The following is a 13,880-nucleotide window of genomic DNA, read 5'->3' as shown; positions in this document are numbered from 1 at the left end:
TCCAAGTAACCTTCAGGTATAACACCACGCCAAGGTCTTACTGGGACTTCACCGCTGCCTGCTTGAGCCATCCTGAGAAAGTTCAACAAGTCTTCAATCGGTGGCGGGCCATCTGGAAATATTTTGAACAAGGTTCTCCATTGGACTGTATAATTTAAAAATGGAATGCCATCTGGTATGCGCTGATAGAGGCTCTCCCATGTTAGAGTACCGTCCCCGATATCCAAGTACCCTTCAGGTATTACACCACTCCACGGTCTTACTGGAATTTCTTCAGTAGTCATACCACTTCCTTCTTGGACCATTCTGAGGAAGAACAGCAAAATTTCGACTGATGGTGGACCATCTGGAAATGTTTTAAACATCCTTTTCCATGGGACCGTATAGTTTCCATATGAAAGGCCATCTGGTTTACGTTGGTAGAGGTCCTCCCATGTTACATTACCGTCCCCAATACCAAGGTAACCTACTGGTATAACACCACGCCATGGTCTTACCGGGACTTCACCACTGCCTGCTTGAGCCATCCTGAAAAAGTTTAACAAGTCCTCAATCGGTGGCGGGCCCACTGGAAATGTATTGAACAAGGATTCCCACGGGACCGTATAATTAAAAAATGAAAGGCCTTCTGGTATTCGCTGGTAAAGGTCCTCCCATGTAACATTACCATTCCCAATGTCTAGGTAACCTCTAGGTATGACGCCACTCCATGGAACTCCTCGGACATCATCGATGTCATCTCCAAGATTCATATCATTCCCTGCTTGAAACATCCTTAAAAACATCAACAAATCTTCAACTGGTGGTGGACCATTTGGAAAAGCTATAAATATTTTTCCCCATGGAATGGTTCCATTTCTAAATGGAAAACCTTTCGGTAGACCTTGGAACAGCGTTTCCCACGTTAAGCTACCATCCCCAATGTCCAGGTAACCTATAGGTATGACACCACTCCAGGGACTTACTGCTGCACTGTCATCTTCGGGAATCATACTATCTCCTTGAGCCGCCATGGCTAAAAAGCTGTATAAAGTTTCAGTTGCTGGAGGCCCATCTGGAAACGCCTCAAATACATTTTTCCATGGTACTGTTTTGTTTCCGACAGGAATTCCATCTGGTATGTAAAGGTACACGTTTTCCCATGTAATGATGCCATCTCCAAAGTCTAGATAGCCCACAGGTACTACACCGCTCCAAGGAGTTATGTCAACTCTGTCATCTTCTATAGCAGTGGCTAAAAAGCTGTATAAAGTTCCAGTTGCTGGAGGCCCATCTGGAAACGCCTCGAATACCTTTTCCCATGGTACAGTTTTGTTTCCAACAGGAATTCCATCCGGTAAGTATAGGTACACGTTTTCCCATGTAATGATGCCATCTCCAAAGTCCAGGTAGCCCACAGGTACTACACCACTCCAGGGGGATATTTCTTCTCTGTCATCTTCTACAGCAGTGGCTAAAAAGCTGTATAAAGTTTCAGTTGCTGGAGGCCCATCTGGAAACGCCTCGAATACCTTTTCCCATGGTACAGTTTTGTCTCCGACTGGAATTCCATCTGGTAAGTAAAGGTACACGTTTTCCCATGTAATGATGCCATCTCCAAAGTCTAGGTAGCCCACAGGTACTACACCACTCCAGGGGGATATTTCTTCTCTGTCATCTTCTACAGCAGTGGCTAAAAAGCTGTATAAAGTTTCAGTTGCTGGCGGCCCATCTGGAAACGCCTCGAATACCTTTTCCCATGGTACAGTTTTGTCTCCGACTGGAATTCCATCTGGTAAGTATAGGTACACATTTTCCCATGTAATGATGCCATCTCCAAAGTCTAGGTAGCCCACAGGTACTACACCACTCCAGGGAGTTACGTCATTACTGCCGGACCCACCACCAGGCAAAACGAATCCACCAGTTGGTATGAACTGTGACCAGTCGTCTAGAGGTGGAGGACCATCTGGATACAATGCGAAAAGGACTTCCCACGGAATTGTAGTGTCTCCCAATGGAATACCTTGTGGAGTTAATTGATACAGGTCTTCCCATGTCACGACGAAACCTCCTGTATTGAAGAAACCATCGCTTATTTCACCACTCCAAGGCATCACATTCCCAGAGCCACCCAAAAAGTTAAACACCTGGAGAATTAGGTCCCATGAAATCTGTCCGTCCGCGAATGAGAGTCCATCGGGAAACAGGCTCAACAGTTGCTGCCATGGAATAGTTCCGAAATCTATGGATGGAATTTGCCCATTTAGGAGTTCGAGGAGCGTTGCTATTCCAACAGTTGTGGGATCAATTGAACCATCACCATCGCCAGGTATCACACCACCACCTGCCCCACCAGGAAGGAGACTAGAATCACCCAACTCAGTTGAAAGCCACTGGAAGAACATCTGAAGCATACTTTCCCATGGAAGCTCCTCAGAAGGAATCGTACCAACACTGTCATCGTCTTCATCTCCAGGAAAAACACTGCTCAGGTATTCGGATTCCCAAGACATTCCACCTTGACTCCCTTTCCCAGGCATCATCCATGGGAGATCACCTCCAAAGGGAACCCCATCTGGGAATTGTAGAAACATTTCAGTCCATCCGAAGTAACTACCATCTCCGAGTGGAATGCCATTTGGCATCAACCGGTGCAACTCTGCCCATGGAATGTTGGGAAGATCTAGAGGTGTCTCGGCACTCCACGGCCAGTTTTCATGCCGGAGATGAATTCCATTTAAGAACAGCTTGAATATCTCAACCCATGTGAGTCGACCATCTTGCAAGCTCAAAAAGACGCGAAGTAGGGTTCGACTCCAAGCAAGGTCCAAGTCTGGAAATAGTTCTTCCAATGGATTATGGTGTGGTAAGTTCTCCCAATTGAAGCCGTCCCAAGGATGACGTTCAGATGGTATGAATTGACTCTCGCCATGTTCAGGAGCAGGGGGAACATATTCACAAGAGGCTGTAAAATAGAATTCAGAGTACGCATGATTAAATTGAAAATTAAAGTGAGTAGGGTAAGCAGTTATTTTTTTCTAGAAGCCAAAATTACAAGTTTTGAAATGTTCTGTCATGACGAACTACGGATAATATTTCTAGCTATTATAATAGTTTGGGCTGTCACAGCTTAATAAAAAATAAATAAAAAAAGACTTGTAATGTGAACATATCCACCCAGCGGGGTGTTCAAGGTGCAGTAAAACCCAAAAGAAAAGAAAAGAACAGACAAATCAAAACTAGTCCTTGAAAGCCAGTGATGTAAGATAAGTTTTGAGAGGAGATTTGAATTTTGTGGCACAAAGACAAGATCTAAGATGTAGTGGAGAGTTCCAGCTTGGCAAACTAATGGAATACAGCTCTCTAGTCTGAAAATGGTACTCACGTATGCATTCAGGCACTGGACCACTCCACTCCCCATCATAACAGACAATCCACTTGGGGCCCACAACTGTAAAACCAGGTTTACAGGAGAAGCTGACCTTATCCCCTTGTTTGTATTTTTTCCGATACATGCCATGCACATGGAGCCATAGTGGTGGGCAGAATAACATCGGTGGTCTTGGTGGTCTGTTAGTTTGACTTTCAGTTGTGTCCACATCTGTTGTAAACGGTTGTTCGGGGAGAATGGTGAAGTCAGTTTCCGTAGTGATCTCGTCTGATGGATTCTCAGTTGTGAAGTTCTCTGTCTCACTGTCGGTAGTTGAGTCATCCTCTACTTCAGCAGTTGTTGATTCCTGGTCTATTGCTGTAGTTACTTCACCTTCTGCTTCCGGAGTTGTTGACTCTTCTACTACCACTGTAGTTGATTCAGCTTCTGTTTCAATAGTAGTTGATTCTTGCTCTGGGGTTTCTGTTGAGGCTTCAACTTCAGTTTCAAGGGTAGTTGACTCTTCTACTACCACTGTAGTTGATTCAGCTTCTGTTTCAGGAGTAGTTGATTCTTGTTCTGGGGTTTCTGTTGAGGCTTCAACTTCAGTTTCAAGGGTTGTTGACTCTTCTACTACCACTGTAGTTGATTCAACTTCAGTTTCAAGGGTTGTTGACTCTTCTTCTGCAGATGTAGTTGTGTCAAGTTCTGTTTGAGTAGTTGACTCTTGTTCTGGGGCTTCTGTTGTGACTTCAACTTCCGTTTCAAGGGTTGTAGAATCTTGTACTACCACTGTAGTTGATTCATCTTCAGCTTCTATAGTGGTTGACTCTGCTGTGGTAGCTTCTTTAGTTGTTGACTCTTCTTTAGTAGTTGCAACAACCTCTACTGCTGATGTGGTCAGACTGTCAATGGTAGTCAACTCATTAACGGCAGGTGTTGGGGCTACTGTTGGCTCAAGCGGCGGCTGCACGTCTAGTCATGAGAAAATACCAAGTAATTGGACTGTCAGGATTAATTATTTCAGTACTCTTAATTGACTGTGGATAAGATAACAAGAGAGGTGTTAATTTAAATGTTTATAGTGGCTACATACATAACTATGTCATCTTAAAAAGCACTTTCAAAATAGTCTGCTGAAAATTGTTTGTTTAACCTACAAACTGACAACAAAGAAGAGTTCATGGTGTGCGCCATGATAGTATTGAGGAAATAAGCTTGACAAGAAAGACCTATAGGTCCTCGTTTGTGAATTTGTTTCGCGTTGTTCGGGTTGTTTTCATAACAAATGGGGGAAAAATGTTCAATTGGCAGGAATTCTTCTTACATTGACAGGTTGGTATGTCGTTGGTCCATACTCCATTGTTACAAGTTAGTTGATCAGCTCCAATCAGGTCGTAGCCTACCGTACAGTTGAAGAAGAGGACATCAGAATGTTTGTACGTCCCTGTTTGACTTCCAAACGCTGGTGTGCCAGGATCAACGCAGTTAGCTGGGATAAATAAGATTGTAAAGACAGACATTTGAATGTGAACCCAATCACAACCAACTTTGGTTAAAATGTTCTAACAGAGGTAAATATGCTTTGAAAAGCTATAAGAAAATACTTTTAGAAACATTGATCTGTACTCTATGTTCTATAGCACTCATTGACACATTTCTAAATAATTGCAAATAACATTACCAGACTTTTTTCCTAAGCAGTCTCCTTTGGTAGCAATATTTCAAACCGCTTTTAAAACTGCACTCTAAAAAATCTAAGGTCACAGTTGATCCGGACTCTGGGCCGAGCCGGATTTAAACAATTTAATCTACCTTAGATTTTGCATCATTTTGGACCTTTTTGGGCCATATTGACTCTGATTCTGGGTCACATTGACCCCACAATGGGTCAAAGTGCCTGGGTCCGGGTCAATTCTGATCTGGACGTATTTAGAGTTTGAGGTCAGTGTTTGTTGACCCTTATAAGAGGAGGATCCCCATTCCCTTGTTTGCCAACTATGGTTTGGAAACCCAATTAGCATACCTAGAATTTCGATATGGAGTAAGAGGCAGTATCTACATTCCCAAGGTTGAATAAAAAAAATTCCTAATTTTTAAATTGAGAAAAACCAAAAGTCTTCGGGAAAAAACTGAAACATGCTAGATGGAATGGTTTGAGTGGGTTCGACCCTATAACCCATGCTAGATACCTCACAGGTTATTTAATTCAGGCCTGGGAAGGTGATTTCCTCCTTGCCTCATGGTAATTGCCTTGGTGCTCTTGAAATGCTCCAGTAGAAACTGGCAATAGGGTTAGAGGAGAAAATGCCTTGGTGCCCTAGCCCTTTCAAAAACGAAGCATACAGGCCTTACAGTTTATTGATGGGTCATGTCTTGAGTACTAAGAGGGGGGTTTCATATTAGTTATTACCTTTGCAGACTGGCACACTGTTACTCCAATCACCGTTGGCACATGTTATTTGGTCGGCACCGACCAGGGTATAGCCATCTGAACAGTTGAAGAAGAGAACTTCAGAGTTTCCGTAGTTTCCTGTCTGGCTGCCAAACTCTGGTGTTCCTGGATCAGTACAATTGGCTGCAAGAAAAATATCAGATTGAAATGTGTTGGCTTTAAATGTTTATGGCTACACTGGAACTTTGTTCAGCAATCTTTTGTGGGGCATTGTAGCTTTGGAAAAACACCCTTTGTCTTTTTGTTAGCCTAATTTACTCTACTGCATGATGTATAATGCAATTCTCCATTTCACTCTATCCTGAGCTGTCTATTGCCAATCAATGCCCCATATATGTACTGAGTTCATCTCCCTGTCTTGTTTTGTCCTACTCTTTTTCCTATTCGGTTTGTTGACGTTCAGTTGGTTGTTTCGCATGCCCATCTAGCTGTTGTCATGGTTGTCATACCTCCTTGGTAGGTGATCTGCCCATCTCCACTTCTTTATAAGTCTCATTTAATAAACAATTTAAAAAACGATACTATCCCTTGCTTACTCCAGTGCAGTTTTAAGTCCTCACTTTATCCCAACTTCTTTCATGTCAGATTATGGTCCCCATGTATATCTTTGTTTTGTAAAAAAAATGGTCTAATTTAATTTGTCCATAAATTAATTAGGTTTATTTTTTATGTTTTGTTTTTCTTGTTTTAAAGGCACCCCACTAACTACAACCCTGGGCTTGTTAAGACTTATGCCTCCAAAGTTGTGTACTTTTCGAAATGGAAAGATATGACATTTTGAACTGAAATTAAATACAAAAAATCTAGATCCGGAAACTTCATTAACTTTATTTTATATTTATAATCACTTTCTTACCATAAGCCTAGCATAAAGGCAACGAAGGCGATTGCCTCCATGGTCCCTGGTCATTGCCTTGGTGCCCCTATTTATAACTTATAACTTCTTCATAGGATGCACTTGACCAAGGAGAAATTGCCTCGAACCATACAGGCCGTCTTACCCAAACAAGTTGGTAGACCATTACTCCACGAGCCAGCATCACACGTGATCTGTGATGCACCTAGTAGCTCGAAACCCGAAATGCATGAGAACGTGACGATGTCTGCATGGGCGTAGGTACCAGACTGGCTACCAGACTCTGGGGTACCAGGATCAACACAATCAGCTGGGGGAAAAAATATACACGAAAAGGGTTCATTAAACCATTTTCAAACAATTATTTTGGGTAATTACCAAAACTGCAAACTAAATTTTAAAGACGCTATAAGCCGAATTATTATTGTGGCAAGTTAATTCCCCTTGACACATCACCGAGGAGATTATATTAATGAGGCTTTAACTCACAGACAAGTCAGGGAGCGTTGATGTGACAAATCATTAGGTATGAGCGAAGCCCCTCTGATAATCTTGTAGAGGCGTAATTATCTAAGGGATTTGCAGATCTCGAATCTATAACAAAGGGTTTATTTGTGGTTAAAGGAACACGTTGCTTTGGATCGGTCGAGTTGGTCTTTGAAAAGCGTTTGTAAAAGTAGAATGTAATGATCCACACAAGTATCACTCGAAACTGCGTGGTTTTCCTTTTACCTCGTCGACAAACACGGTAGGCCATTTATGGGAGTCTACTCAAATTTCCATCTACTAAACTGGTTGTCTGTCTGCTTTTCTTAGTTTTAATCCAAAAGCTGTAATGGGTGGATGATTCTTTCATTTACTATTTCTTTCTACCATTGTTTTACTTACGACGGTGTGGCAGGAGGTTATGTCACCTCAAACGGCGAACTGCATGGTACAAACGATTTCTGATACCGCCCTCTTTTGAATAATCCTCCTCCAACTCACGTTAATTTCCCTTAAGGTGGACAGAATCTCCGGTGGAAAGATTTTTCTTGGACAACTGCAGAGCACCGTAGCACAAACCTTGTATGTAACTGTAAAAGTTCAACCTATCTGTTTTCTTGGGTTTGTTCTAGTCCAAAAGCTGAACTGTTATGTAGATTTCTTCCTACCCTTGTTTTTACTTACCGTAACATACCGGCAGCACACCGTCAAACGCACCACTCCGGCAGGTTATGTTTTGAGCTCCCACGAGAGAGTAATCAGTATCGCATTGGAACGACAGGGTGTCGCCATTGGTGTAGCCACCAAACTTTCTGCCGTTTACCACAGAACCGGGATCGACGCAGTCCGCTGAGGGATGAGATAGCGAAATGTTAGCTTGAAAGAATGTTTTGTCAACAGGTGTTCTTTTGTTGGAGTCAACTTTTCTCTTTGTACACTGATTTGTTGTTATCTATTTTAACTTCGTCGTATTCAGTTAGCCTGGTCATAGTTTTTTTTTATTTTGTCGTCAGCATTTTGCAATGTTTGTCTTGTCTTTGTTTCGTTATTCGCTATTTGTTTGTTTGCCTTACTAAAGACTGTGAAGCGCTTTGGGACGCCCTTCGGTGTGAAAAGCGCTGTATAAAAACTAGCTATTATTATAGGTTTTCTCGGTCAAATTCGGCAGCTGTTTTGCTTTTCCAGTTGTTACTGCGTTTCAAATTCAGAATTCGGCCATTCAATTTCGTTTAGGGTCGAGTCAAGTTCCTTAAGCACTCTGTTCAATTTAGCGTAGCGTCATTCTTTTTTGTGACACACACGCCTCAAGAAGCGTCTGCGAATATGAATGCTGATTTGATGAATTGTTAAATTGAATGATTATTTTGTTAATTCGAATGACGCAACATTACATTTGACTAATCCCAAAACGAAATCGAATGACCCTTTTAAGTAGCATTCGATTTTGCGCGAAATAGAATAGCTTGGTGGTTAAATTGGCTGCTCTTTTCCGAAATTGACCGAGAAAACATATATTATTATTATTCTATAAGCATCGGTTTACCCTAACAGCCCCATGCTCTCGCTCCTCTCTTGTACAGAGTTCATTCGTAGTTATTTTTTTATTATTTGCTTTTTAACAATAAATTAATGTTGTATACTTAGATACGCTTTTCTATGCGCTGATAAATTCTTATATTGAATTATTTGTCCAAAAAGAGTATGGAATAAACGTCAATGTGCAATTGCAATAGACGATATGACATGTGACATCACATGTTTACAAAGGAGCCACAGAGTCCGGACTTCCTGCAGGCACGATTTGTACATTGCCTAGAGGAATAAAACATAAATAACTTATACTTTATGGAGATTGCACTGTCAAATTCTTATTTATCAATTTTTGACATGATGAAAGAGGGCACATCTCAAAACTTGTCAAACTTTTACTTTCATAATTATTGGATTTATGTAGAAATTATGACACAAAATGTAAACTTTCCCATTATGACCTGTGCAGTATTGTGCCTGCCAAAAATACTCAAAGAATGTACAAGGTCACATTTATTGTAAACAAAGTTTACATGGTCTATAAAAGCAGTTTGTTATTGGACTCTTGGTATGAAAAGAGGGACTTTGGGCGAAAATTACACCTTGTTTGTGACCGAGGTAAAATCTTACGTCCGGCCTGGGTAATTTTCTTAGATCCACACAACCATCTGTTATATCGAGGCCCCGGTACTTAAATTAAATAGCCGTTGGAAAGATGTAAAATTAGTTTGAACACCCTTTTTTTGAGCATACGATTTCTGATTTGTAAATCTCCTTTATGGAGGTGTTGTTGCCGAGCGGTTAAGAGCACCGAATCCCAACTCTGTTTTTTTTTATTTTTTTTTATCAATAGAGTGGGGATTCGAGCCCTTAAGCAAGACACTTAATCATTGATTCGTCATTATGACGGGACGTTAGGCCGTTGGTCCCGTGTGTTGTACACGTAAGGAACCCAGTGCACTTCGAAAATAGAATGGGCTCGCCCCGGTGTTCCTGGTTTGATTGGCAGCAAACCATTACATGATGCTATGAAAAAAGGGTGATTTCATAATTCAAACGTATGCCTACATACCTTGCCGGAGAAAACTGTCGGGCGTCGGAAATCTTGACGCGCGATCATAAAAAGACACGGTTTTTAGGCCTCAGTCTTAAGGCCGGTTTATAGTCGGTCGCGCGATGGTCGCGCGACGGAAATCTTGCGCGCAATCCTAAGACTGAGGCCTAAAAACCGTGTCTTTTTATGATCGCGTGTCCAGATTTCCGACGCCCGACCATCGCGCGACCGACTATAACTCGGCCTTTAGGATTGCGCGCAAGTCTTCCGTCGCGCGACCATCGCGCGACCGACTATAAACAGGCCTTTAAAGCGCCATGAGCGTCTGTGACTGACGGATATGCGCGCAATAATAAGAAACCACATTATGTTTATTTCGTTGTCTTACCTTCACACGTAGGTATGCTATTACTCCAACTTCCATCCGAACATGTTATTGCACTTGCACCAACCAGAGTGAAATCTGCATTGCACGTAAATGTTACCACACCACCATTGCCGTAGGAGCCCGATTGTGCACCATTGCCAGGGGTACCAGGATCAACGCAGTTAGCTGTTTAGTAAAATAATAAAAATTGAGTGTCAGTTTGAAATGAAATTGAAACTGATCCAGACTTTGGCAAGGGCAGCCGTCGACTTCACCAAACTCTTCCTAACTTGGGATTAATCTAAGGACTTTAGGACGAGTTCAGTTCCGTATCAAATTTAGGACGCATTGAACCCATCCTTAGTAGGACGAGTTTGGTGAAATCGACGGCTGCCCTATACACAGATTTCCGTACGCCTTCGTTTTACTCGCATCTGTTTTTCATCACTTTCCCGTTTCCCCCAAGATCCATAAGTGACGGCTTTGTTTAAACCACTTTTTGTAATGATGTTTTTATTACTAGATGCTGTGGAAATATTTCTACCTAAAAACAGGTGTGCCCTACTTATTCGAAGTTGGCGCGTAAATCGAAAGAAGAAAATGGAAAAATGACAGAAAAGAAGAGATACCAACCTAGACATGTAGGCACATCGCGGCTCCACGAACCCCCTTCACAGCTGATGACGGAGGCACCAATAAGATCGTACCCACTTTCACATTGAAATTCCACCGTGGTGCCTAGTAGATAGGACGGGGTGCCCACCTGGGAACCAGAGGCGGGTGTGCCAGGGTCGCCGCAGTCGGCTGTTCAAAGGTGAAATTCAACATGTAAAACAGAACGAAAAGTTTAATAACAAAATTTGTCAAATCGGCATGAAATAATATAGTCAGGATTTGTTTTTTTCGTTTCATTCAAACTCACTTGTTTCATATTCACGATTATATGCAACCCTTCAAGAATATGTTATCAAGGCAAGTTTTTCAATCCAACCCCTTCACTCATTTAATCTAATTTTATCTATTTGTGTTTAATTTTGAAATTGTTATACATCTTTTTATCTACCCTTTAATGGGCGCTTGCGCTGTTGGAAGTTGTATGAAATAAAATATATTAAAACAAAAAAAAAGTATAAAAATAATGGTTGGCCTACACGCGAGCCAGACATCTTGCCATGATTATAATTGTTAAAAAACACCCCTCACTGAGCAAGAGCGTACAAGTGAATTAACTAAAAAAATTAACACTACAAATAATCAGACAAATAAAAACAAAAACAGTCCACTAAAAACCCGACCAGAAACAAAAGCTTACCCGAACACGTTGGATTGGGCAAGGACCATGATCCGTCTATGCACGTAACGACCGGAGCACCAATCAAACTAAAGCCGGAGTCACACTGAAAAGTGACGGTGGTGTATGCTTTGAAAGTCGGAGTACCTGTCTGGGACCCATCAGTCGGAGCTCCCGGATCGGAACAATCGTCTGTATACAAATAAATTTCATATCTATATTAATATTTTTTTTCTATCATTCACTTCTACTTTTCTATTTCCTTTTTGCCTATAGTAGTTAAATTCGTTGTATTTTGTCGTCAGCATTTTGTAAGTCATTGTTTATGTTGTATGTTTTCCTCGTCTAGTGATGATTTGCTGTTTGTCTTTGTATAGGCTGTTTTCTACAAGCCTCGGCTTACTCTAACAACCTCATGCTCTCGCTCTTTTGTACACTAATGCACCGCTTTTGATTTTGCTGATTTCGATGTATTGATAATATTCTCACGTTGTTTATTTTCAAAAAAGAGAATTGAATAAACGTCATATTGCCACTGTCGTATTGCTTTCCCAATGGGAATTAGTTTTTCTTCTTAATCGATTCAAGAAAATGGTATCCTGAAGAAGAAAAAAAAATTGCACCCGAAATCTCTGCCCCAACAACCTCCATAGTTACGGGCCTGGCTGCGACATCGCGAAAGAAAAGTCTACATGGCCTATTGTGCGTGTCAATCCATTTATTGCATTGTCATGTCTTTTCTACAATGATGGAAACTATTACGCGGGTGTGATTTGAAGTGGATTGATGTCACACTTCCCATTGGTTTGATGTGGTTAGTTGGTTTTGAAGACTCTATTACAAGAATAAACGGGTGTATAGAAAAGGCTAGACAGGACACAGATACCCGTCTTAAAAAGGCATACTGCCTTCGGATTCGGGGCTATTAAAAAGCGTTGTTTTGATGGTTGGCAAGATTTAGTTAAAGGCACTGGACACAATTGGTAATTCCTTAAAATATTTGTTAGCATAACAACCTACTTGGTATCGAGAAATGTAGAGCTGTGAGTAGTATAACACATTTTTGTGAGAAACATCTGTCTCTGAATTAAATGTATTTTTTAAAAAGAGGTAGTTTCTCACTCAAATGATAAGGTACTTCAGGCCAGAAGCCTTTTATTAAAGGCAGTGGACACTATTGGTAATTGTCAAAGACTAGCCTTCACAGTTGGTGTATCTCAACATATGCATAAAATAACAAACCAGTGAAAATTTGAGCTCAATCGGTCATCAAAGTTGCGAGATAATAATGAAAGAAGAAAACACCCTTGTCACGCGAAGTTGTGTGCGTTTAGATGGTTGATTTCGAGACCTCAAGTTCTAAATCTGAGGTCTCGAAATCAAATTCGTGGAAAACTACTTCTTTCACGAAAACTATGTCATTTCAGAGGGAGCTGTTTCTCACCATGTTTTATACTATCAACCTCTCCCCATTACTCATCACCAAGAAAGGTTTTATGCTAACAATTATTTTGAGTAATTACCAATAGTGTCCACTGCCTTTAAGCATCTGAAAGCGCACAAGTTTGTGCAACCAGGTGTTGTTGTTTTATTATTTCTCTTGCAACTTCGATGACCAAAGGAGTCCACATTTTCTCAGATCTTTTATTTTTTGCATATATAAAAGTTACACTGTTATCTCGAGTTAGGACGAGTTAGGACTAGCCTTAATTTTTTGATATCTCCTAGGACTAGTCCCACGTTAGAACTAGTCTCTTGCTGAAGTAATATTTATTCGGGCAATCACATTTACAAGCACGTGTGCATACATTAAATATATTTAAGAAAACAAAGTAAAACAACAATGGGGTAAAAAAAAAAAAAAAAAAAAAAAAACTATCGCCAAAAGGCGCATGTCTCCTAAATCGAAATCGACCCCAGTGCCTTTAAGAAGTTGAATATAATGATTCATACAAACAACTCTTGAAATGCTGTGGTTTGTGTGTAATTTACTAATCGAACACGGTCAGCTTATGTTGATGTACCAATTTTGTTACTAAAAAAATGGCTGACCGTATAATACGTCCGCTGGTTGTATTTTAAAAAGTCAAGTTTATGTTTCTTTTTAAATCATTGCTCCCCAATTATAAAACGCTGAAGGTGTTTTTGTCAGTAGGTATACACATTCAAACCAAGGACCTATAACACAAGAGGAAGTAGGGTCAACGGCTCGGGAAAGGGCCGCAGTTGGAAACCGGTCCACGGAGGCGTAAACAAGCTTGGTTGTGTGAACAACTCCTAAATAAAACGGACAAGGAGCAATTTCTAAAGAGCAAAATGTCGAGAGATGTGAAGGCAACGTGTCCCTACAGGGAATTTGTTTGATATTAAAGCTTTACCTTTTCATGCCTCGGAAAAAAATTACGTGTTTAGCAGCCAGACTACTTAGCCTCCAGACCGCCTATTAAAGACACTGGATAATTCTTAGGTAATTGCCAAAGACCAGTATT

The sequence above is a fragment of the Asterias rubens genome, chromosome 3 (assembly GCF_902459465.1).
Source record: "Asterias rubens chromosome 3, eAstRub1.3, whole genome shotgun sequence".
Classification (NCBI taxonomy): domain Eukaryota; kingdom Metazoa; phylum Echinodermata; class Asteroidea; order Forcipulatida; family Asteriidae; genus Asterias; species Asterias rubens.
Note: the sequence above shows the minus strand (reverse complement) of the source record.